The sequence below is a fragment of the Oncorhynchus masou genome, chromosome 23 (assembly GCF_036934945.1).
Source record: "Oncorhynchus masou masou isolate Uvic2021 chromosome 23, UVic_Omas_1.1, whole genome shotgun sequence".
Classification (NCBI taxonomy): Eukaryota; Metazoa; Chordata; class Actinopteri; order Salmoniformes; family Salmonidae; genus Oncorhynchus; species Oncorhynchus masou.
In genome coordinates this window covers 22,351,751-22,375,996 of record NC_088234.1, presented here as the reverse complement: position 1 = coordinate 22,375,996, position 24,246 = coordinate 22,351,751, and the positions used below count along the sequence as shown (strand labels likewise).

The window sequence follows — 24,246 nt, the reverse complement described above, 5'->3', positions numbered from 1 at the left end:
CTGACGCCGGAGATGAGAAGCAGGTACGGGGAGTCAAACATTTTAATAGGAACCGACAGGTAACATGACAGAAACAGCCTCAGCACACAGGTATTCAAGGACATATGAACATTAATACAGAAGCAGGTGTTGGATTCGGGGTAAACTTTGACCAGTGAGCTAAGGTGGGGTTTTACCTAGCAAAGACATAGATGACCTCGAGCCAGTGGGTTTGGCGACTCCTATGTAGTGAGGGCCAGTCAACAAGAGCATGCAGGTCGAAGTGGTGGGTAGTATATGGGGCTTTGGTAATAAAACGGATGGCACTATGATAGACTACATCCAGTTTGCTGAGAAGAGTGTTGGGGGCTGTTTTATAAATGACATCGCCAAAGTCAAGGATCAGTAGGATAGTCAGTTTTACGAGGGCAAGTTTGGCGGCATGAGTGAAGGAGGCTTTGTTGCGAAGTAGGAAGCCGATTCTAAATTTAATTTTGGATTGGAGATGCTTAAAACCTGTTATTGCTAGACATTCCAATAGCGGAACCCCTCGACAATATCCGGTGAAATGGCAGAGCGCCAAATTCAAATTAAATTACTATAAATATTAAACTTTCATGAAATCACACATGCAATACACCAAATTACCTTCTTGAGTGTAGGGGGCAGGATTTTTGTTTTTGGTTAAAAAAACGTACCCATTTGAAATTGCCTATTTCTCATGCCCAGAAACGAGAAGATGCATAATTGTCAGATTAGGATAGGAAACACTAAAGTTTCCAAAACTGTCAAAATATTGTCTGTGAGTATAACATAACTGATATTGTAGGTGAAAATCAAACCAGGAAGTGTTTTTCCTGAAAGCGCTCTGTTCCATTGGATGCCTTGCCTCCATTTAAAGGGATATCAACCAGATTCCTTTTCCTATGGCTTCTTCAAGGTGTCAACAGTCTTTAGACATAGCTGCAGGCTTTTATTTTGAAAAATGAGCAAGAAAGATAACATTGCGTCAGTGGATAGCTGGGTGTTTGCAGAGTTTTGCTTGCGCAACAGAGTGGGGCAGCCATGGTCTCTCCCTATTCTAATGAAAAAGCGGCAGTCCCGGTTGATATATTATCGATTTATATATTTTAAAAACAACTTGAGGATTGATTATAAAAAAACGTTTGACATGTTTCTGTGGACATTACGGACACTATTTGGAATTTGTCTGTGATGTCGTCACCGCTCGAGCCTGTGGATTTCTGAACATAACGCGCCAAACAAATGGAGGTATTTTGGATATAAAAAGCCTTTATGGAACAAAAGGAACATTTTATTGTGTAACTGGGAGTCTCGTGAGTGCAAACATCCAAAGATTATCAAAGGTAAGTGATTTAATCTATTTATTTTCTGACTTTCGTGACCAATCTACATGGCTGCTCTTGTTTAATATTTTGTCTACTGAGAGAGATGTTCTTACAAACGCTTGCTATGCTTTCACCGAAAAGCTGTATTGAAATCTGACACGCCAGGTGGATTAACAACAAGCTAAGCTGTGTTTTGCTATATTGCACTTGTGATTTCATGAAAATGCAATATTTTTAGTATTTTGATTTTGTCGCGCTGCAATTCAGTGGGTGTTGATGAAAATGATCCTGCTAAAGGGATGGGCGCGTCAAGAAGTTAGATACAATTGTTGTTAATCCAGCCAACGTGTCAGATTTCAAAAGGCTTTACGGCAAAAGCAAACCATGCGATTATCTGAGGACAGCACCCCATCAATCAAACAGACAATCATATTTCATCCCGCCAGGCGTGACACAAAACTCAGAAATAACGATATAATTCATGCCTTACCTTTGAAGAACTTCATTTGTTGGCACTCAAATGTCCTATAAACATCAGAAACGGTCCTTTTGTTCGATAAATTCCGTTATCTCAAATGTTGCGTTTGATCCAGAAAAACACCGGTTCCAACTTGCGCAACATGACGACAAAATATCTAATAAGTAACCTGTAAACTTGTTCCAAACATTTCAAACAACGTTCCTAATACAACTAGGTATTTTTTTACATAAATAATCAATAACATTTAAGACGGGATAAACTGTGTTCAATACCAGACGAAAACAAAGTGGAGCGAGCTTTCAGGTCGTGCGCCCCAACCACAACAGTAAACTACTCAACCCTCATTCTGAACAGTCCTACTTCTTCATTTCTCTAAGGAAAACCATCAACCAATTTATAGACTGACATCTAGTGGAAGCGATAGGAACTGCAAGCAAGTGCCATAAATCTAGATCCACATAAAAAAAACGTGAAAAAATTAAATAAAGTCCTGGGTGGATTTCTCAGGGTTTTGCCTGCCATATCAGTTCTGTTATACTCACAGACATTATTATATCTCAACCAAACAATTATATGCATATCCTAGCTTCTGGGCCTGAGAAGCAGGCAGTTTACTTTGGGAACGCTTTTCATCCGGACAAGAAAATACTGCCCTCTAGCCCGAAGAGGTTTTAATGTGAGACTGGAAGAAGAGTTTACAGTCCAACCAGACACCTAGGTATTTGTAGTTGTAGTCCACATATTCTAGGTGCGGGCAACAATCGGTTGAAGAGCATGCACTTAAACAGTTGGAGGCCATGGAAGGAGTGTTGTATGGCGTTGAAGCTCGTTTGGAGGTTTGTTAGCACAGTGTCCAAAGAAGGGCCAGGTGTATACAGAATGGTGTCGTCTGCGTAGAGGTGGATCAGAGAATCACCAGCAGCAAGAGCGACATTGATATATATAGAGAAAAGAGTCTGTCCGAGAATTGAACCCTGTGGCACCCCCAAAGAGACTGCCAGAGGTCCAGACAACAGGCCCTCCGATTTGACACACTGAACTCTGTTTGAGAAGTAGTTGTTGAACCAGGTGAGGCAGTCATTTGAGAAGCCAAGGCTATTGAGTCTGCCGATAAGAATGTGGTGATTGATAGTCGAAAGCCTTGGCCAGGTAGATGAAGACAGCTGCACAGTACTGTCTTATCGATGACAGTTATGATATCGTTTAGGACCTTGAGTGTGGCTGAGGTGCACCCTTGACCAGCTCTGAAACCAGATTGCATAGTGGAGAAGGTACGATGGGATTCGAAATGGTCGGTGATCTGTTTATTAACTTTGCTTTCGAAAATGTTAGGAAGGCAGGGCAGGATGGATATAGGTCTATAACAGTTTGGGTCTTGAGTGTCTCACCCTTTGAAGAGGGGGATGACCACTTCAGCTTTCCAATCTTTGTGGATCTCAGACGATACGAAAGAGGTTAAACAGGCTAGTAATAAGGGTTGCAACAATTTTGGCTGATAATTTGGCTGATTTATCGGTGAGTGTTTCCTATCCTCAGTGCAGTGGGCAGCTGGGACGAGGTGTTCTTATTCTCCATGGACTTTACAGTGTCCCAAAACCTTTTGGAATTAGTGCTACAGGAAGCAAATTTCTGGTTGAAAAAGCTAGCCTTAGCTGACTGAGTACATTGGTTCCTGACTTCCCTGAAAAGTTGCATATTGCGGGGGCTATTGATGCTAATGCAGAATGCCACAGGATGTTTTTGTGCTGGTCAAGGGCAGTCAAGTCTGGGGTGAACCAAGGGCTATGTCTGTTCGTAGTTATCCATTTTTTTGAATGGGGCATGCTTATTTAAGATGGAGAGGAAAGCACTTTTGAAGAGCAACCAGGCATCCTCTACTGTCAGGATAGGGTCAATATCCTTCCAGGATACCTGGGCCAGGTCGATTAGAAAGGCCTGCTCGCTGAAGTGTTTTAGGGAGCGTTTGACAGTGATGAGGGGTGGTCTTTGACCGCGGACCCAGTACGCATGCAGGCAATGAGGTAGTGATCACTGAGATCCTGGTTGAAGACAGCAGAGGTGTATTTAGAGGGTAGGGTGGTCAGGCTGATATCTAAGAGGGTGCCCATGGTTTCGGATTCAGGGTTGTAACTGGTAGGTTCCTTGATGATTTGTGTGAGATTGAGGGCATCTAGCTTAGGATGTAGGACGGCCGGGGTGTTAAGCATGTCCCAGTTCAGGTCACCTAACAGTACGAACTCTGAAGATAGATATGGGGGGGGGGGGGCGATCAATTCACATATGGTGTCAAGGGCACAACTGGGGGCCGAGGGTGGTCTATAACAAGCGGCAACTGAGATACTTGTTTCTGGAAAGGTGGATTTTTAAAAGTAGAAGCTTGAATTGTTTGGGCACAGACCTGGATAGCCTGCAGAGTTCTGTCATACTATCTCTGCAGTAGATTGCAACTCCGCCACCTTTGGCAGCTCTATCTTGTCGGAAAATGTTAGTTAGGGATGGAAATTTCAGGATTTTTGGTGGCCTTCCTAAGCCAGGATTCAGACATGGCTAAAACACTCAGGTTGACGGAGTGTGCTAAAGCAGTGAATAAAACAAACTTAGGGAGGAGGCTTCTAATGTTAACATGCATGAAACCAATGCTTTTAAAGTTACGGAAGTCAACAAATGCAAACACCTGGGGAATGGACACTTTGGGTGAGTGCAGGGAAAACAATTGCATGTGACTGGACTGATAAGGGGAGAAACCGTTGAAGGCTCATATCACTTAGTTCCCTGCTTAGCAAGAAGGATGCAATGTTTAGACATAAGGAGGAGACGTGGGGTATGAATACCACCACGGGGTAAGCCATGTTTTTGTCTGAATACAGCTGTGTCGACCCTTTGGGAAGAATTAAACTTGGTTAAGCTTCCCTAGTGCCTGTTAGGTTTTTATTTTTCAGAGTAAATAACTATCAGATGGCGCTGCGAGCAGGGTTCACCATGATTTGTAGTCATACCAAAGAGTCCAGATCAGTGGAGCAGAGCTGGCAACAATCACGGTAGGCAAGTTCCGATATCTGTTTCCACTCATTTTTATTTTTGTACCTTTTTTATTTAACTAGGCAAGTCAGTTAAAACCTCTCTGGGATATGTGGGACGGTAGTGTCACACCTGGCCAACATCCAGTGAAAATCAGAGCGCCAAATTAAAATAAATTACTATAAAAATGTTACTTTGATGAAATCACACATTCAATATACCAAATTAAAGCTACACTAAGTGAATCCAGCCAACGTGTCAGATTTAAAAAAAATGCTTTACGGCGAAAGCAAACAATGCTATTATCTGAGGATAGCATCCCAGTAAACAAAGAGAGAAAAGCATATTTCAACCCTGCAGGCATGACACAACGCAGAAATAAAAATATAATTCATGCCTTACCTTTGAAGAGCTTCTTCTGTTGGCACTCCAATATGTCCCATAAACATCATAAATGGTCTTTTTGTCTGATTAATTCCGTCAATAAATATCCAAGATGTCTATTTTATTTGGCGCTTTTGATCTAGAAAAACACTGGTTCCAACTTGCGCAACGTGACGTTTTTTGGATAAAAAAACGAAACCTGTAGCATGAATTATTGCGTAATCTCCAGCTGCGTGCATGTTTCCATTTTCTTCAGAGGAGAAACACAACTGCCACGAATGATTTATCATCAAATAGTTATGTGAAAAACATCTTGAGGATTGATTCTAAACAACGTTTGCCATGTTTCTGTCGATATTGTGGAGTTAATTTGGAAAAAAGTTTGGCGTTGTAATGACTGAATTTACAGGGTTTTTTTCTTAGCCAAACGTGAATTTCTCCTACACAAATAATATTTTTGGAAAAACTGAACATTTGCTATCTAACAGTCTCCTCATTGAAAACATCCGAAGTTCTTCAAAGGTAAATTATTTTATTTGAATGCTTTTCTTGTTTTTGTTTAAATGTTGCCTGCTGAATGCTAGGCTAATGCTATGCTAGCTATCAATACCTCTTACACAAATGCTTGTGTAGCGATGGTTGAAAAGCATATTTTGAAAATCTGAGATGAGTGTTGTTAACAAAAGGCTAAGCTTCTCAGTGAATATTTCTTTCATTTCATTTGCGATTTTCATGAATAGTTAACGTTGCGTTATGCTAATGAGCTTGAGGCTATGATTACGCTCCCGGATACGGGATTGCTCGACGCTAGAGGTTAAAGGAAAAACCTCAACTAATTTCTAAAGACTTGACATCCAGTGGAAGCGATAGGAACTGCAGGAAAGTTGATTAGAAATCTGGATTCCCAATGAAAACCCATTGAAAAGAGTGACTTAAAAAAAACAAAAAAAAATACAATCTGAACGGTTTGTCGCCTGTCAAATAAGTTCTGTTATAAACAGTTTTAGAAACTTCAGTGTTTTCTATCCAACTAATACTAATAATATGCATATCTTAGCTTCTGGGTTTGAGTAGCAGGCCGTTTACTTTGGACATGCTTTTCATCCGGATGTGAAAATACTGCCCCCTGCCCCAAGGAAGTTAAGATCAAATTCTTATTTTCAATGACAGCCTAGGAACAGTAACTACCTTGTTCAGGGGCAGAACAACAGATTTTTAACTTGTCAGCTCGGAATTTGATCTTGCAACCTTTCAGTTACTTGTCCAACACTCTAACCACTAGGCTACCTGCCTCCCCATCTTGGGGAGATGAGAATTGTAGGCTGAACAGTATAGGATACGGACCTGGAGAGCCTGAGTTTAATTCAGTAGGCCCATTGTATAACGACCGGCCGTAACTTTTATGGTAAGTCCCTGAAGGTACACTCGTACAGGCTAGTACCTGGGATATGAATACCACCACGGGGGATGCCATGTCTTTTATCTGAATGCAGCTGTGTCGACACTTTGGGAAGAATGCACAGGGAACAGAACGGGGAACCAGACATGTATAGGGAAGGTAATGACAGAGGTGATTGAGTCCAGGTGAGTCCAATAATCGTTGATGCACGTGTGCGCAATGCTGGGGAGCCTGGCGCGTGAGCAGGTGTGACAATATGCAATATGGTCACATATAATTTTTTGAAAAAGAAGGGGCGTGGATCAGAAAACCAGTCAGTATCTGGTATGACCACCATTTTCTTCCTGCAGCACGACATATCTCCTTCGTATAGAGTTGATCAGGCTATTGATTTTGGCCTGTGGAATGTTGTCCCACTCCTCTTCAATGGTGGTGCAAAGTTGCTGGATATTGGCGGGACTTGGAACGCGTTGTCGTACTTGCCGATATACAGCTTTTGTCCGATTTTACTTAGTGTTTAGGAGAACTTATACAGCAGGTTCGGAAAATTAACGTAGCCGGTTAGAAGAATCCGTTTACGGTTAGGAAAAGTGTTAGGGTTAGCTAAAATGCAAACATATTCAACTTTTTACTTCAGTTTGAAAAAGCTATATCCCTTCTAGCCATCACCCTTCTGACTACCAGAGTATTTCAGATTCCTCATTGAGTCACGTCTCTATGAACCACACCTGGGTTCAAATAGTATTTGTTTTCTTTTGAGCTGTGCTTGATTGCGCTCGACTGGCACAATGAAACGAATGGAGTAGTCCCAAAATTACAAACCCCGTCCATCTGGCACTTTAGGCCAGGCCCAATCAAACATTCAAAATATTTGAAGGAAAACAAACACTATTTGAACCCAGGTCTCCCATTTGCGCAGGGTAAGGGTCAGGGTCTCTGGCAGTGCTGCTCAGGGTCAGGTGATAAATGTGTTGGCCTGATACACCAGTTGCACGTGTAGCTCCAGTGACGTCAGTCCCATGAGAGATATGAGATATAATTTGTCCATTCATTGGCTTAAAATAGTAGAAAAACTAGTTGATGATAGAAATATAGAGACCATAAGGTATTGGCTTTGTCCTTTAAACTTTAAAACTCACCTGTCTGGGTAGGTAAACGGAAATACTAACGGGTTAAATTCTACCTGGTCATTTACAATGCAAAATTATTGGGGTATACTGGACTCTGATGTCATTTCAACATACAACTTGTTGGTAATCCACTATGACTGACTGAAATTATTGACAAAATGATGTTGAAATGACATGAAAACAATTTAGATGCAGTGTTGTTAGTGCCAACTTACATTACATTATATGGAATGTACAGAATGAATGTGATGCGGACCAGAAAGAAGCTCACCTCCATAGAAGACCTAAAATCATCTTTCAGTGAGTGCATCTCAGCGGATGATTCAATCACACCCATTCCAAGTGCTTCTGAATCCTGCGATTGTGGGCAACCTCCTTCTGTGTGTTTTACCAGCTGCACCAGTGCAGTGAAACTGTTCACGTCCTAACACGGTTTGACAACAGTCTACACAAAATATTCTGTCAAAGTGGGAGAAAAATGTATAATGAAAAAAAGATCCATAAAAATGTGAAATAAAATAGTTGTTTGATTTTATTTGTTCGTTTTTTTACGTTGATTAAAATGGGCAAGTCAGTTAAGAACAAATTAGTATTTACAATGAAGGCCTACATTCTCGTTGCATAAGTATTCAGCTCCCTGAGTCCATAATGTTGGAAACACCTTTAGCAGCAATTACAAAGGTGAGTCTAATTTGGTAAGTCTCTAAGAGCTTTGCAATAGAGGTCTGGCGGGACTGACTTATTTATCACACTCTCAGAGCTTTTCATACCACACCCACTGCATGGCTTTCTACCCAACTCGCACAGAACTCGTCTCAAACCCAACCACAGTCCTCAGACGTATGTGACGCAGCCCACTTGCCAGCCAAGGCCCCTGGAATTTTGCGTCCAATAGGCAATATCAAATGCGCAAAAATAACTTAGGAAATAGGTTAAATGACCAGATTCTCACGTGGCCCACTATATTAGGCTCTCTGTATTACTGGGCTATATCAGCCAATATGGTAGATGTAGTTCGAAGACAGCAGAGTTGGAGAAACTTGCCCTTTCTCTTGAGTTATTTTTTTACAGCCTACCTTTTTAGGAGTGGGAAGATTTTCTGACAGAAGTAGTGGTGGTCAATATTTATTTCTAGGCAATGTAGAAAACTATAGCCTAATCCTATTTAGGAAGAACATTTCATTGGAAAAAGAACTGCCCCGTGCTTCTCCGCCCATGCAGGCTATAGCCAACTATTTAATTGAGGCCACACGCGCACATGATCCTGCACGTAGGGCTACTGAACTGGAAGGAGCTTGAATGATGACCGTAACACTTGCCACTTTTTGCTCAGGCCTATAGGACATAGCCTAGCTTTTAGGAGGACGATTTTGCAGGCAGAGGCAAATAAATGGGTAATCAATACTCATTGGAAATTAAAAGGCGCAACGTTCGCTCACCATAGTAGCCTAACCTGTGCCTTTTCCTTTTCGATGATGATACAAATGTTTGATTGCAACTCGACTCACGTTGGTTAAGCGCCCTCCAATTCTTTCCGTTATCAATATTTATTTACCGACACTGGTAAACTACAGTCTACGAATATTTACGTTAATTTCATATTTAAAATGTACTGCCACGTGATTCTCCGCCTATGTAGGCAGCCCACTCTATTTCAATGAGATCACATACTAGGAGCACTTGAACTCGCACGCCCAACTAGGAGAGGAGAGGTAGTTAATTAACTGAAGTTGAAGCAGCGAATTCGGTGTGTGAATAATGCAAAAAATGTGTTTTTAATACAATAGGTAGGCCAACCCATGCAACGCAGAAAGATGACCGTTTGCAAATAATCTGCAGGACAACAAAAGTATTTTTTATCCCAAAGTCGTCTCTGATCCCCCTCAGAATGAAAAATGGCAACCAAGCCGCAAAGATCTGTTGGGACCCGCATACTGAATGCAGCCCTCTACTTTGCACACCTGATTGCGCAATTTTTGCCTATTCTTTTCTAAATTCTTCAAGCTATGTAAAGATGTTGGGGATCATGGCTAGACAGCACTTTTCAGGTCTTGCCATACCTAGTATTTCAATCAGATTTAAGTCAAAACTAACTTGGCCACTTAAGAACATTAACGTGTTCTTGGTAAGTAGCTCCAGTGTTGAGTTGACCTTGTTTGGTAGGTTATTGTCCTGCTGAAAGGTGAATTCCTCTCCCAGTGTAAAGCAGTCTGAAGCAGGGTTCTCTATAGGATTGTGCCTATGCTTAGCCCTATCCTGTTTCTTTTCACCCAGAAAAACTCCCCAGTATTAGCCAATGTCATGCATACACATACCAATGATGCAGCCACCACCTTGCTTGAAAATGAGGTAGTTACTCAATGAAGTGTTTTGTTGGATTTTCCCCAAACATAAGGCTTTGCATTTAGGCCCAAAAGTGTATTCCTTTGCAAGTTTTTTGTTTTCAGTATTACTTCAGTGCCTTGTTGCATACAATATGCATGTTTTTGGAATATTTGTGTTATTTTCACTCTGTCATTGAGGCCATTATTGTGGAGTCACTACAATGTTGTTGATCCATCCTCAGTTTTTCTCCCATCACAGCCATTGAACAATGTGGCGGTTTTAAAATCACCAATGGCCTCATGGTAACATCGCTGAGCAGTTTCAAAACCCTCTGGTCTTAGTAGCTGAATCTGTGCTTGATATTCGATACTTGACTGAGGGACCTTACAGATGTTTTATGTATGAAGGGTTAGTCGTTTACAAACCATGATAACCTCTGATATTGCACATAGTGAGTCCATGTCACTTTCTATTTTGTTAAGACAAATTGTACACCTGAACTAATGTTTAGGCAAGCCTAAAAAGGGTCTTAATACTTATACAATGACTATATTTTAGTTAATTATTTTTATCAATATTTTTTCTTCCACTTTGACAGAGTATTTTGTGTAGATATTTGACAAAAAATGATTAAAAAAAACATTTAAAAAAACAATACGAAGCATACACATACAAACGGCAACATTACACAAACATTAACTACATCGCGCCTGCCCAGACCCACTAGCATACACACACATCTCCAGCGCCCACATCGCTTTCCGCCACATGGTCAAAAACTGCACCATTTTGTTTCTCTGTAGCCCACACACTTTCAATATTTTAAATAATAGATAATTATATTTTTTCCATTGTGTTCATTTATGGCGGAGTGATTGATTTCCATGTTTTTAGTACATGCTTTTCAAGGTGAGTAATGAGAAGAAAGTCGTCTAGCTCTGCGGGTCTCTCACTACACCCCCATATGCCATGTCTTGAAATATTAAAAGACAGCCAACTTTCTAGCTCCACCCATAACTTTTGGACTTCATATCATTCCCAGAAAGCATGGATTATTGAATCATTACTAGTTTTACATTTAGAACATGACTCTGCCATTGTGCTGTAGAATTTTTGAATTTTGTATAATTCTTTACATTAATTTATACTGGATTAAGCATACACTTTCGTTAACTGTAATTTTGTTAGTTATGCTCCAACATTTTGTGCCAACATCAGTTCTTTTTAAGAGATTGTCAGTTGAATATGCTCTCTGCAAGAGTTTGTATGTCTTGTCAATGAAATCTATTTTAATCCCACTTTATAACACAATAATAATGTGAAGAAATCCAAGGGGTCTGAATACTTTTGCAAGTCACTGTAATCTTAACTGCACTTGAATTCCTTTTCTCTGTGACCACTGATCCGAACAGTGTTGATAAAGTGAAGCGAATGGCATTCGATCAAAACATGTTGAGTCTCTTGTGCCTTCCTTGTCTGCAGTCCTGGGTGAAATGAGGCATGGGTAGTAAAGCTATTTGGATCACAGCCAGTAAGACAGGCAGAGTGAAGTCTTCTCAAGTGGCAGAAGCATTTGACGGCTTTCAATAGATTGTTTTTCAGCACAGAACCATCACTTCTGACCGTTATAAACTCACCCTGGCACTAGGTTATCTGGTGGTAAATATTGGGGACAGGGAAAGAGTCTTACCCGCATGTTATTGGAGAGTAACCCCTTTTAAAGCTTTGAGAATCTCAAGGACAAGGTTTCTGTAACAACTTAAGGATTGCGTTAAACATGTACTACCTGTTTTTAGAGAATGCAACCGTGCAGCTAGACTAGAGAGACTGACGGTAATAAAAGACAAACAATGCAAACGACACCACTGGGCACAGACACCCAGTTTCACTGAACGAATAGTTTAGTGAAACTGATCTAAAATTGCCTCGATCTACACAGGTAGCTCTTGTTGGTAGCTTCTCTTTGCGGCTTCTTAGAGTTCCACCACAGAAAGTGCTCAGAGCGACTAATACAAAGATTAATTCTGGATTGTTTTGCGTCGTTGTTTGAAAAGCCAAAGTGCTTCATCCCGAAAAAAAAGTGCTTGATTACTACGAACTCGACCATCAGAGTTAAAGAAGCCTCTTCTTTGGGTCTTTAAACAGGAACTACCTGTCCTCTGAGAATGCACCTCTCTGGCTGTCTGTCTGGCTGTAGACTCTGCAGACGGCTTTCCTCATCGTGTTAGACAAGACGGAGCACACTGCCAGGGAAGGAGCACACTGCCAGGGAAGGAGCACACTGCCAGGGAAGGAGCACACTGCCAGGGAAGGAGCACACTGCCAGGGAAGGAGCACACTGCCAGGGAAGGAGCACACTGCCAGGGAAGGAGCACACTGCCAGGGAAGGAGCACACTGCCAGCGACGGAGCACACTGCCAGCGACGGATCCTTCCTGTAGCTCCTCTCTGAAGGGATGCATATACTGAGTATACAAAACATTAAGAACACCTGCTCTTTCCATGACAGGTGAATCCAGGTGAAATCTATGATCCCTTATTGATGTTACTTGTTAAATCTGATTCAATCGGTGTAGATGAACGGGAGGAAACATGTGAAAGAAGGATTTTTAAACAATTGAGGCATGGATTGTGCATGTGTTCCATTCAGAAGGTGAATGGGCAAGACAAAAGATTTAAGTGCCTTTGAACGGGGTATGGTAGTAGGTGCCAGGTGCACCGGTTGTATCAAGAACTGCAACGCTGCTGGGTTTTTCACACTCAACAGTTTCCCGTGTGTTTCAAGAATGGTCCACCACCCAAAAGACATACAGCCAACTTGACACAACTGTGGGAAGCATTGGAGTCAACATGGGCCAGCATCCCTGTGGAATGCTTTCGACACCTTGTAGAGTCTATGCCCCGACAAATAGAAGCTGTTCTTTGGGCAAAGGGTGGGTGGGGTGTTCCTACTGTATACTCAGTGTAGAGTGCTCCTTAGCGAATGATTAGATCACAATCATCCCACTAATTAGAGAGACAGTCCTGACCTGCACCTCCTCTTGCACCTTTACAGGGTGTTTGTTGATGCTACCAGCTGTTCTCCTCTGGCTAACTGTCATCACAGTGCAGTCAAACACACCTGAGATCCCCTCAGTCTATACAGGTGGCTCCCGTTGGCAGCTTTCCAAAGGTACCTGGCCGGACGCTTCAGCCGTCGTCGTTATCAAGCTTGTAGTCCTTTCACCTGTCTGCAGCCGTGAAGGAAATGAGATGGGATGAGACGGGAAGCTGGAGGCTCTCTCCATCTCCATCTCTCCACCCGCTATCCATTGTTCTCATTTCCCCTGTGCATAGAGCAGATGAAGAGGTGTATTGACACCGCCATAGCCCCCAGGGTCTTATTCGAAAAGCTTTGAGTGTTTGTGAAGCGATCACGTAGAGATGCATAGACTTGGATTCATAAAAAAGTTGTTCTCTAGTCTAGGAATGTGATTTCACAGATTACGTGGTTACATTTCCTTTGGTCTGCTCCATTTTGGATTCTTCATATTATAGTACACCTCATACAGCCAGGGGATAAATGGTGAAAACCCAACAGTCTATAGCTCATACACTTCCCATTAGACGTTGGCATGAGGCAGGCTGAACAAAGCCAGGCCATGCAATTCAATATCCATCTTCAAACAAAAGCAATACAGGTCAAAATAGTTAATATTACCAAAGGAAATAGAGGGACTAACTGTACAGATAACAATAAAAATGATATTTTGAAAGTACTTTGAGCATATGTTTTTGTTTCCGTCTCCTCTCCACTAACCCAAGTAAATTTTAAGGAGTTTTTTTTCTATTAATTATAAAATTAACAGCTGTACATAAAGACTCATGTGAAGGCCAAATTACAGAAGAGGAATTTCTTGACGTATTAGCCCTTATTGCACATTCCATGACTGAACGTTCTAAGCACACTTCCTACTGGTGTGGCAATATCTGGTGTGGCATACTATAGAACGAATGTCAGTCTAGTTGTTATCGATATAATATAACAGTGCTACCACTCGTAGTTTGTTTTACTCGCTGTCTTCAGGACTTTCCTCAAATGAATATTATTAATATACATCAAATTGTTACATCGGCCTCAGACTCCAGCTAGCAAGAACAAAAATGGCTTCAAGATATATAGGAAGCTACATAGACAATTATGAAGGTGAGTACCAAGTCTCAGTGACAGATAGCTACAATCATTAGCTAGCTAGCTAATTTAACTAGTAACTGTAGCTAGCTAGTTACTCCGTAAAATGATGTAACGTTGACAGAATCTACCTGAGAATGTGTGTATTTGTTAGTTTGCTTAACTTATGCTTGCTACCTATATTTGCTAAAACGAATTGTTATTCATGTCTTCTACACAGTATCTAACAAAGATACATTGACAGGGGAGATCACTGTGAGGACCGCCTGTCACAGGTCCATGAGGGAGAATGAAAAGCCACACAGCATGAGAGTAGGGAAAGGTTATAGATGGTGACTAGTGCCCTTGTTAAATATCTCCTGTGGGACACTGTCATTATGGTATGTTGGAGACAGTGTCAATATTTAATCTTATCAATAGATAGATATTAATGATTGGTACCAATCCCAATTGAGAATTGCCCACTAAACAGGTTATTTGGTAAAGATCTGTTGATGCAGTGTTTGGTCATTTTGTTACTGAGACACAAGGTATTGTTAAAGGAGCCCCTTGTTAAGAAGACTAGACACTACTATGTTTGCTGTTATTTATGGGCCGCATAATTCTTGTTTCTCACGTCAGTCTTTCATAATACTTATCTTTGCTTCACAGATGGTGTTAAAGCACTCCGTACCAGTGATAGTGGTTCAAAGCAGGAAGTGCTCTGTGCAATCATCTGGTGGCCCTTCTTTACCAGACAGCGCACTACTCTCAACTAAACACTCCTGCTGCACCACCAGTTCACAGCTGCACAGACACAGAACAGAGTTGGCTCAAGCCAAGAACACTTGAGTCTGTCAATATCCATAAAGAAATGTGCCTGAAAAGTATTCAGCCTATGCAACAGTAAATCCTTGTTAAGTAGGGTGTGAAGCCAGGTCCGGTTGATGGGATAGAGTTCTGTAAACCTACTAACTCGTGTGCTGATGGAATAAGGTAAGTTAGAGGTTCCTTGAATGGAAATATTTTAGAAAAAAATGTTTTTTTGTTTTTTTGTATCCAGATGATACAAGCCTAAACAGTAGTGTATTTACAATGTCATGACAAGTGTTTGGGACAAAGACTGGGGGGAATACAGTTGAAGTCGGAAGTTTACATACACTTAGGTTGGAGTCATTAACTCATTTTTCAAACACTCCACACATGTATTGTTAACAAACTATAATTTTGGAAAGTCGGTTAGGGCATCTACTTTGTGCACGACACAAGTCATTTTTCCAACAATTGTTTATAAACATATTATTTCACTTATAATTCACTATCACAATTCCAGTGGGTCAGAAGTTTACATACACTAAGTTGACTGTGCCTTTAAACAGCTTGGAAAATTCCAGAAAATGTCATGTCTTTAGAAGCTTCTGATTGGCTAATTGACATAATTTGAGTCAATTGGAGGTGTACCTGTGGATGTATTTCAAGGCCTACCTTCAAACTCAGTGCCTCTTTGCTTGACATCATGGGGAAATCAACATAAATCAGAAAAATAATTGTAGACCTCCAAGTCTGTTTCAGCCTTGGGAGCAATTTCCAAACGCCTGAAGGTACCACGTTCATCTGTACAAATAATAGTATGCAAGTATAAACACCATGGGACCACGCAGCAGTCATACCGCTCAGGAAGGGGACGCGTTCTGTCTCCTAGAGATGAACGAAAAGTGCAAATCAATCCCAGAACAACAGCAAGGACCTTGTGAAGATGCTGGAGGAAACGGGTACAAAAGTATCTATATCCACAGTAAAACGAGTCCTATATCGACATGACCTGAAAGGCCGCTCAGCGAGGAAGAAGCCACTGCTAAAACTGCCATAAAAAAGCCAGACTACTGCACGTGGGGACAAAGATCGTACTTTTTAGAGAAATAGCCTCTGGTCTGATGAAACAAAAATAGAACTGTTTGGCCATAATGACAATCGTTATGTTTGGAGGAGAAGGGGGAGGCTTGCAAACTGAAAGACACATTTACATTTACATTTAAGTCATTTAGCAGACGCTCTTATCCAGAGCGACTTACAAATTGACACCATCCCAACCGTGAAGTACGGGGATGGCAGCATCATGTTGTGGGGGTGCTTTGCTGCAAGAGGGACTGGTGCACTTCACAAAATAGATGGCATCATGAGGAATGAAAATTATGTGGATATATTGAAGCAATATCTCAAGACATCAGTCAGGAAGTTAAAGCTTGGTTGCAAATGGATCTTCCAGATGGACAAAGTTGTGGCGAAATGGCTTAAGAACAAAAAAGTCAAGTTATTGGAGTGGCCATCACAAAGCCCTGACCTCAAATCTATAGAACATTTGTGGGCAGAACTGAAAAAGCTTGTGCGAGCAAGGAGGCCTACAAACCTGACTCAGTTCCAATAGCTCTGTCAAGAGGAATGGGCCACAGTTCACCCAGCTTTTTGTGGGAAGCTTGTGGAAGGCTACCTGAAACGTTTGACCCAAGTTAAACAATTTAAAGACAATGTGATGAAATAAATAAAAGCTGAAATAGATTATTCTCTCTGCTATTATTCTGACATTTCACATTCTTAAAATAAAGTAGGGATCCTAACTGACCTAATATAGGGATTTCTTTACTCAGATTAAATTTCAGGAATTGTGGAAAACTGAGATTAAATGTATTTGGCTAAGGTGTATGTAACTTTTGACTTCAAAGCTATATAATAATCTGTATATTAATACATATGTATATTTAATACATTTTATTTGAATTTAGGGGTTTGTGCTGTTTCTGGTCTTTGTCATATTAATCTCTCCAATCTCATGTTAAGGTTTTAAAATGTTTTGCAGAAGTTCTCTCTACAAAGCACTCCATGGATATGTAACAGTGTAACTTTAGACCGTCCCCTCGCCCATACCCAGGCGCGAACCAGGGACCCTCTGCACACATCAACAACAGTCACCCCTCGAAGCATCGTTACCCATCGCTCCACAAAAGCAGCGGCCCTTGCAGAGCAAGGGGAACCACTACTTCAAGATCTCAGAGCAAGTGACGTCACCGATTGAAACGCTATTTAGCGCGCACCGCTAACTAAGCTAGCCGTTTCACATCCGTTACAGATACATGCCTGGTATGCAGACCATGGAGATGAAGAGGGGGCTAGCCATGGAGCCAGTGGCTGTACAGGGATCTGGTATGTAGACCATGGAGATGAAGAGGGGGCTGGTCATGGAGCCAGTGGCTGTACAGGAGTACTGCACACTGAAGATGTTAACTTCTTTCCGTGTGGCTTCGTAGAGCACCCAGATGCCCCGTGGTTAGGATCCTCTCCAGATGGCATATTTTATCCCAGTGTCAGACCAGACTTTGGACTCTTAGAGGTCAAGTGCTCAAATATACCAAGTTATGTTGACTGTCCTTACCTGAAGATACAGAATGGAGAGCTGATGTCCTTAACTGAAGATACAGAATGGAGAGCTGATGTCCTTAACTGAAGATACAGAATGGAGAGCTGATGTCCTTAACTGAAGATACAGAATGGAGAGCTGATGTCCTTAACTGAAGATACAGAATGGAGAGCTGATGTCCTTAACTGAAGATACAGAATGGAGAGCTGATGTCCTTAACTGAAGATACAGAATGGAGAGCTGAAGTTGAAGAGATCTTTTGCTTACTACTGGCAGGTGCAAGGTCAAATCCTTCTCACAGGTTGTAGCTGGTGTGACTTTGTCGTCTGCACAGTAGGACAACCTAGTTGAAAGGATATATACAGATCTACAGGTTTCAAAGACTATAAGAGAGAAGGTTGACCACTTATTTGTACCACTACTTGCAGAAGTGTCTTATCTCTCACCTGCATGGTTCCCCTGCATGGGTGCCAAGTTTAGTGGTTTCATGAAAAATAAGTATTGATGTTCTTGTGAAGAAAACTACAGTGGAATAGATTTGTTTAAAAATATATATATATATTTCAGCAAATGTTCAACAGTTTAGTTAATCAATTACACGTCTCTAACATTGTATTCAATCTTGCATTCTGGCAATTCTGTGTTTACTTGATTTCTTTCCCCCACCCCTAAACTCATTGCCTAATTAAAGCCAATACAAGTGCCACACAAACTGATATTCACGACAACACAAATTATTGATACATGTCATAGATAAACAAATTTATTATTTTGCTGCCAGCAAATAAACACGTGTATTTACACTGGCTTGGCCCATGTTCTTACCAAAGGTCCGTTTTGATAGTTGACCAACAGGCACGCCACTGGAAATAATTGGTTGATGCTGCCTGAGATGGTCAGGGAGATGACTGTGTCAAATAGCTTGTGCTCCTTTACTCTGGATAATTCTTTCAACATGCACTCTCAGCCTGGCAATGGATTGGGTCTCCCTAACCTCATGCGCTGGCATCTGTGTGCGTCTTGACAGAAAGGCTGGCTTGTAGACCTTGCACGGAACAATGTCATCTATGAGAAAGCCCCTATCCAGCATAATGGCCATGTCAGGTGTGAGAAAGGAAATGTTTCCAGACTGCTTGAAGATCTCCTTGTCACTCACAGATCCAGCATACAACGATGACACACAAGTGACAGCTCCATGTGACTTTCCCAACATGCCCTTAAAGGTACAATGTGACTTGTAGGAAGAAAACACCTCACTCTGCAGTAGTAGTGAAGATTGTGTCTGGCAGTGCAGTACATCACTACCTGGGTGTCTGGATAGTCCTTCATCTCAGGTGGGCTTTGATGGTTTCCTTGGGGATCCATATCCGTGCTGATCCATGCAGACAGTAGAGGAAGTTGGCCCAAGAGATAATAATCCGTCTCACTGTCGATTGGTGGATGCTGAACCGATGGGCCAAATCCTTCTGCTTCAGACCCAGCGACAGATGAGTGATAAATGAGAAGAACCCATAACACAAAAAGTAAATAATATTTAACAATTACAGTAAGATCTGTATTTAATGAAGTTGACCTTTACTGGATTTCTTCAAGTAACACTTGTTTCAGGTGGATTGGTGCTTGTGAGTCTTATGAACTTAGTCTCTGCTGCCCACTCAATCAAGTGCCAGAAGGCCATCAGGTAGGTGTAGCTTGCAAATCTAAAGATGGACCCAGAGTATTTGAATACCAAAAAAACTCATTACTATTATTGCCAATCTTCTCTAAGCATCAAGTAGCACTAGACATGACCTAGGTGCTATTGTAGCTGTTGTCACAATGTACCTTTTTTCTCTACATCGACCCCGGAAGCTACGGAAGCTCACAATACCATTACACTTTGTTCAGTGCCTCCGTGTTAATTTTCTTCAATGTTCATTAGCACCTCCTTCACAGGGCTGGAATTTAAACGCAGTCATTGCGAACAATTTCAGTCAAATGCATTGCCGACAATTAGCTAGCTAGTAAGATAATGATAAAAATAGCGGAAATCGCTCCGGAAGTCAGCACCCCGGTAGGAAGTAAAATAGAACGTGGGAGGCGGTACAATGCATAGAGCCTATTAAAGTCTTTTAGTCCGGGAAAACTCCAGGGCTTGATGGCATACCAGTTGAGGTATAGCAAACCTTTTTTGATGTACTCCAAAGACCATTATTAGCATGTTTTACCCACTCCTATAAACATGGTAGATTATCAGATACTTTCATTATTACTGAAACAGGAACCAAGTGGTAAATATAAAGATCCAGTCCATTAAATATTTTTGAGGCCTACACTTCAGTGTTGTGATGCAATGATTAAAGCAAAATGCATAGCGCATAGAATTAAAAGGTATTATTCATCCTAATCGGACATATGGACGATACAGTGGAGATATAATATAAGACAAGAACTGGAAACAGTAGAACACTATGACACATCTGGGAAACCAGGCCTGGTATTCATAGCTGACTTTGAAAAGGCTTTTGATAAAGTAGGACATGAATGTAATATTTTAATTTTGGAGAATCTCTTTTGCAGTGTGTTTAAAGTTATGTACAGTGCATTTGGAAAGTATTCAGACCCTTTGACTTTTTCCACATTTTGTTACATTACAGCCTTATTCTAAAATGGATTATTCGTTTTTTTCCCCTCAATCTACACACAATACCCCATAATGACAAAGCAAAAACAGGTTTTTAGAAATGTTTGCAAATGTATAAAAAAAACTATGGAAATATCACATTTACATGAGTATTCAGGCCTTTTACTCAGTACCTTTGGCAGCAATTACAGCCTCGAGTCTTCTAAGGTATGACGCTAAAAGCTTGGCACACCTGTATTTGGGGAGTTTCTCCCATCCTTCTCTCCTGATTCTCCTAAGATCTGTCAGGTTGGATGGGGAGCATCGCTGCACAGCTATTTTCAGTTATTTCCAGAGATGTTCGATCGGGTTCAAGTCCGGGCTCTGACTGGTCCACTCAAATACATTCAGAGACTTGTCCCGAAGCTACCCCTGCGTTGTCTTGGCTGTGTGCTTCGGGTCGTTGTCCTGTTGGAAGGTGAACCTTTGCCCCAGTCTGATAACCTGCTCCAGAGTGCTCAGGACTTCTTCTAGGATCTCTCTGTACTTTGCTCTGTTCATCTTTTCCTCTATCCTGACTAGTCTCCCAGTCCCTGCCGCTGAAAACATCCCCACAGCATGATATTGCCACCACCAGCATTCATCGTAGGGTTGGTGTCAGGTTTCCTCCAGATGTGACGCTTGGCATTCAGGCCAAAGAGTTTCATCTTGATTTCATCAGACCAGAGAATCTTGTATATCATGGTCTGAGAGTCTGTAGGTGGCCTTTGGCAAACTCCAATCAGGCTTGTGCCTTTTACTGAGCAGTGGCTCCCGCTACTCTAGCAAAAAGGCCTGATTGTTGGAGTGCTGCAGAGTTTTTGTACCATTCCCCTGATCTGTGCCTCTACACAGTCCTATCTCGGAGCTCTACAGACAATTCCTTTGAACTCATGGCTTGGTTTTTGCTCTGACTTGCACTTTTCACTGTGGGACCTAATATAGACAGGTGTGTGCCTTTCCAAATCATGTCCAATCAATTGAATTTACCACAGGTGGACTCCAGTCAAGTAGTAGAAATGGAAGAATGATCAATGGAAACAGGATGTACCTGAACTCAATTTCGAGTCTCCAAGCAAAGGGTCTCACATTTATATGAGCAAAAAATATTCAATTTTAGTTGGAATGGTAAGCCAGACAAAATTAAAAGGGCCTATTTATATAATGAATATGAATTAGGAAGGCAGAAATGATTGAAGATTGAAGTATTAGACCTCTCACTAAAGGCTTAGGTCATACAAAAGTTATCCTTAAATCCGAACTGGTTCTCTAGCAGATTAGTAAGAATGTCTCACTCTGTGTTCAAGAATGGCCTTTTCCCCTTTATTCAGATTACAACCTCTCACATTCGGTTATTTGAAAATGAAATATTATCCAAAATATTGCTATTTCTTAACAGTTTAATCCACCACAAAAGACCAGAAAAAATATTACAACAAATATTATGCCAACATAAATATGGAAGTGTCTGCTCTTCCCATATTTACAACCAACTAATTGCAGCATTATTGCAAAAATGGAAGAGCCAAGACCAAAATTTGTTAAAGAAAACTGATACTTTTTAAAAATGTATACCATTAATTTAAGGCCCAACAAATTGACAGCTGTGTCATATAGATTGCAAAGTTGTTGGGAAGAGATTGTTGATGTACCGATTCCATGGTATATGAACTGATACACAAAACAATGCTAGCTTCAAAACTTTTAGTTTACTTGCAACCTACAGATTGTGACTTAGATTATGTTTGATTATTTATCTGCAATATTAAAGCTGATCTACCACCCCCCCCCCCAATAAAAAACAAGGACTGTTTATCAAACCTCCCACTTCTGCTGCTGTGTTCCATCCATCCCTCTCATTCTGTCTACTCGAGTTCTGGGTCCTGGAATGGAAGGTGCTTATCTCTGACTTTTCATAATATACTCTTGTACACATCAGTTGCAGTCAATTCCATTTAGTTTCAGATTAGTGCCACTTTTTCTTCAGATTGTTCTTGCCCTTACGTCAAGTTTTTAATTCAAATGTTTTGAGTATCCTATTAATAGATTTTATTGTTTTGACCCACAATAAGTGTAATTCATTTCCATTGTAAATCAATGACTCAACCGTATAATACAATATTTTTGTGATGATCGATTTAATGTGACAGTGAGGGTGGAACATAGTGGTCTAAATATTAGTGATACAACGATTATGATATTTTTGGCTGTTAACGAAATCCGATATTTTCCTGGACAAAAAAAAACCAATACAGATAACCGATATTAAACATTTTAGCTGCCTTTTTAACCTCTGAGCCACCCATCCCGGATCCGGTATAATTGTCATCAGCAACGCTGAATAACATATCCCAACAGTCATAATGTTACTAGAAAATATTCATATTCATGAAATCACAAGTGCAATATTGCAAAACACAGCTTAGCCTTTTGTTAATCCACCTGTCGTCTCAGATTTTGAAATTATGCTTTACAGCGAAAGCAATACAAGCGTTTGTGTAAGTTTAGCAATCGCTCGACAAAACAATAAGAACACTTAGCATCAGGTAACTTGGTCACAAATCAGAAAAGCAATCAAATTAATTGTTTACCTTTGATCTTTGGATGTTTTCACTCACGAGACTCCCAGTTAGACGACAAATGTTCCTTTTGTTCATAAAGATATTGTTTGTATCTAAATACCTCCGTTAGTTTGGTGCGTTATGCCCAGGAATTCACCGGAAAGAGCAGTCACGACAACGCAGACAAAAATTCCAAATTTGTAAGTCGCTCTGGATAAGAGCGTCTGCTAAATGACTTAAATGTAAATGTAAATATCCATAATGTCCACAGAAACATGTCAGACATTTTTTTATAATCAACCCTCAGGGTGGTTTTCAAATATCTATTCGATAATATACAGTGCCTTGCGAAAGTATTCGGCCCCCTTGAACTTTCCGACCTTTTGCCACATTTCAGGCTTCAAACATAAAGATATAAAACTGTATTTTTTTTGTGAAGAATCAACAACAAGTGGGACACAATCATGAAGTGGAACGACATTTATTGGATATTTCAAACTTTTTTAACAAATCAAAAACTGAAACATAGGGCGGCACACAATTGGCCAAGCTTTGGCCGGTGTAGGCCGCCATTGTAAATAAGAAATTTTTCTTGACTGACTTGCCTAGTTAAATAAAGGTTTTACATACACACACACCACACTGACCAAAAAGTTATTTTGTTGTAAAACATCAAAACCAATTTCTTTCATATACTTGCTGTGCTGTTTCGTTGTTCAGTCGTTTTATTCTCAACCAGGATTTCATTATACATGTCAAGCAGTGAAGTTTCAGCTCTGTAGGTCCGTGGCCTCTCTTCCTCGGTGCCCACTGTCACTGTCCATTTCCATCTTCTCCAGCTGAGTCTACCATTTCACGTAAACCCTGTTTCTTGTCTGCATCAAAGTAGTTTTCCATGTACATGGCATCGAGCATGATGGCGACACAGTAAAGAGAGACTGCCACCGAATCGCTTGTTCACAGCCTGTGTCAGCAGTTTTGTGGAGCAGGCTTTTCAATGCCATGACCGAGGGTATCACATCTCCTGCAGGTGCAGTTGATGAGCTTATTTCTCAAGTCAGTTGTTCGAATGGAGCTCGCTCGTGTGTTCATGTTTTCAAATGCCATTTGAAATAGCAGCAGCGGTATGACAACCAGCACATTCCTGAGCATGAAATACGACTTTCCTCGTCGATCCACTGTGCTGTCAGACTCAGCATGCTCATGGGGCTGATATCGCTGGTCTAAATGTCAGTCTTGAAGCTAATAGCAGTGATGCTATTACTGTGAAACTCCGGTAGTGCAACACCTGAAAAATAGCGTACTTGGTAACTTCGTGTGTACCGATGCCCGACCAGTCGGCGAAAGCCAACATCACCCACGACCGAGAACGGTTGATTTGTCAAGGGCAATGAATTCCATTATCTTGGCGTTAATGC

The 24,246-nt window shown here is 41.0% G+C and overlaps 1 protein-coding gene across 5 annotated transcripts in view; it reads left to right on the top strand.

The window, feature by feature from the left end:
* The window catches only part of slc16a13 (solute carrier family 16 member 13), a 41,051-nt gene that overhangs the window by 2,350 nt on the left and 14,455 nt on the right, over positions 1–24,246 (top strand). Inside the window, exons 3-4 of one of the 5 annotated variants that reach the window (XM_064931631.1) lie at positions 12,263–14,250; positions 14,887–15,210. The exons of 2 other annotated variants lie outside the window; for them this stretch is intronic. The gene's annotated coding sequence lies outside the window, so the exon portion shown is untranslated. Of the gene's footprint in view, positions 1–12,210; positions 14,251–14,886; positions 15,211–24,246 lie in introns of all 5 variants that reach the window. 2 more of the 5 variants (XM_064931630.1, XM_064931632.1) reach the window with 2 other exon arrangements.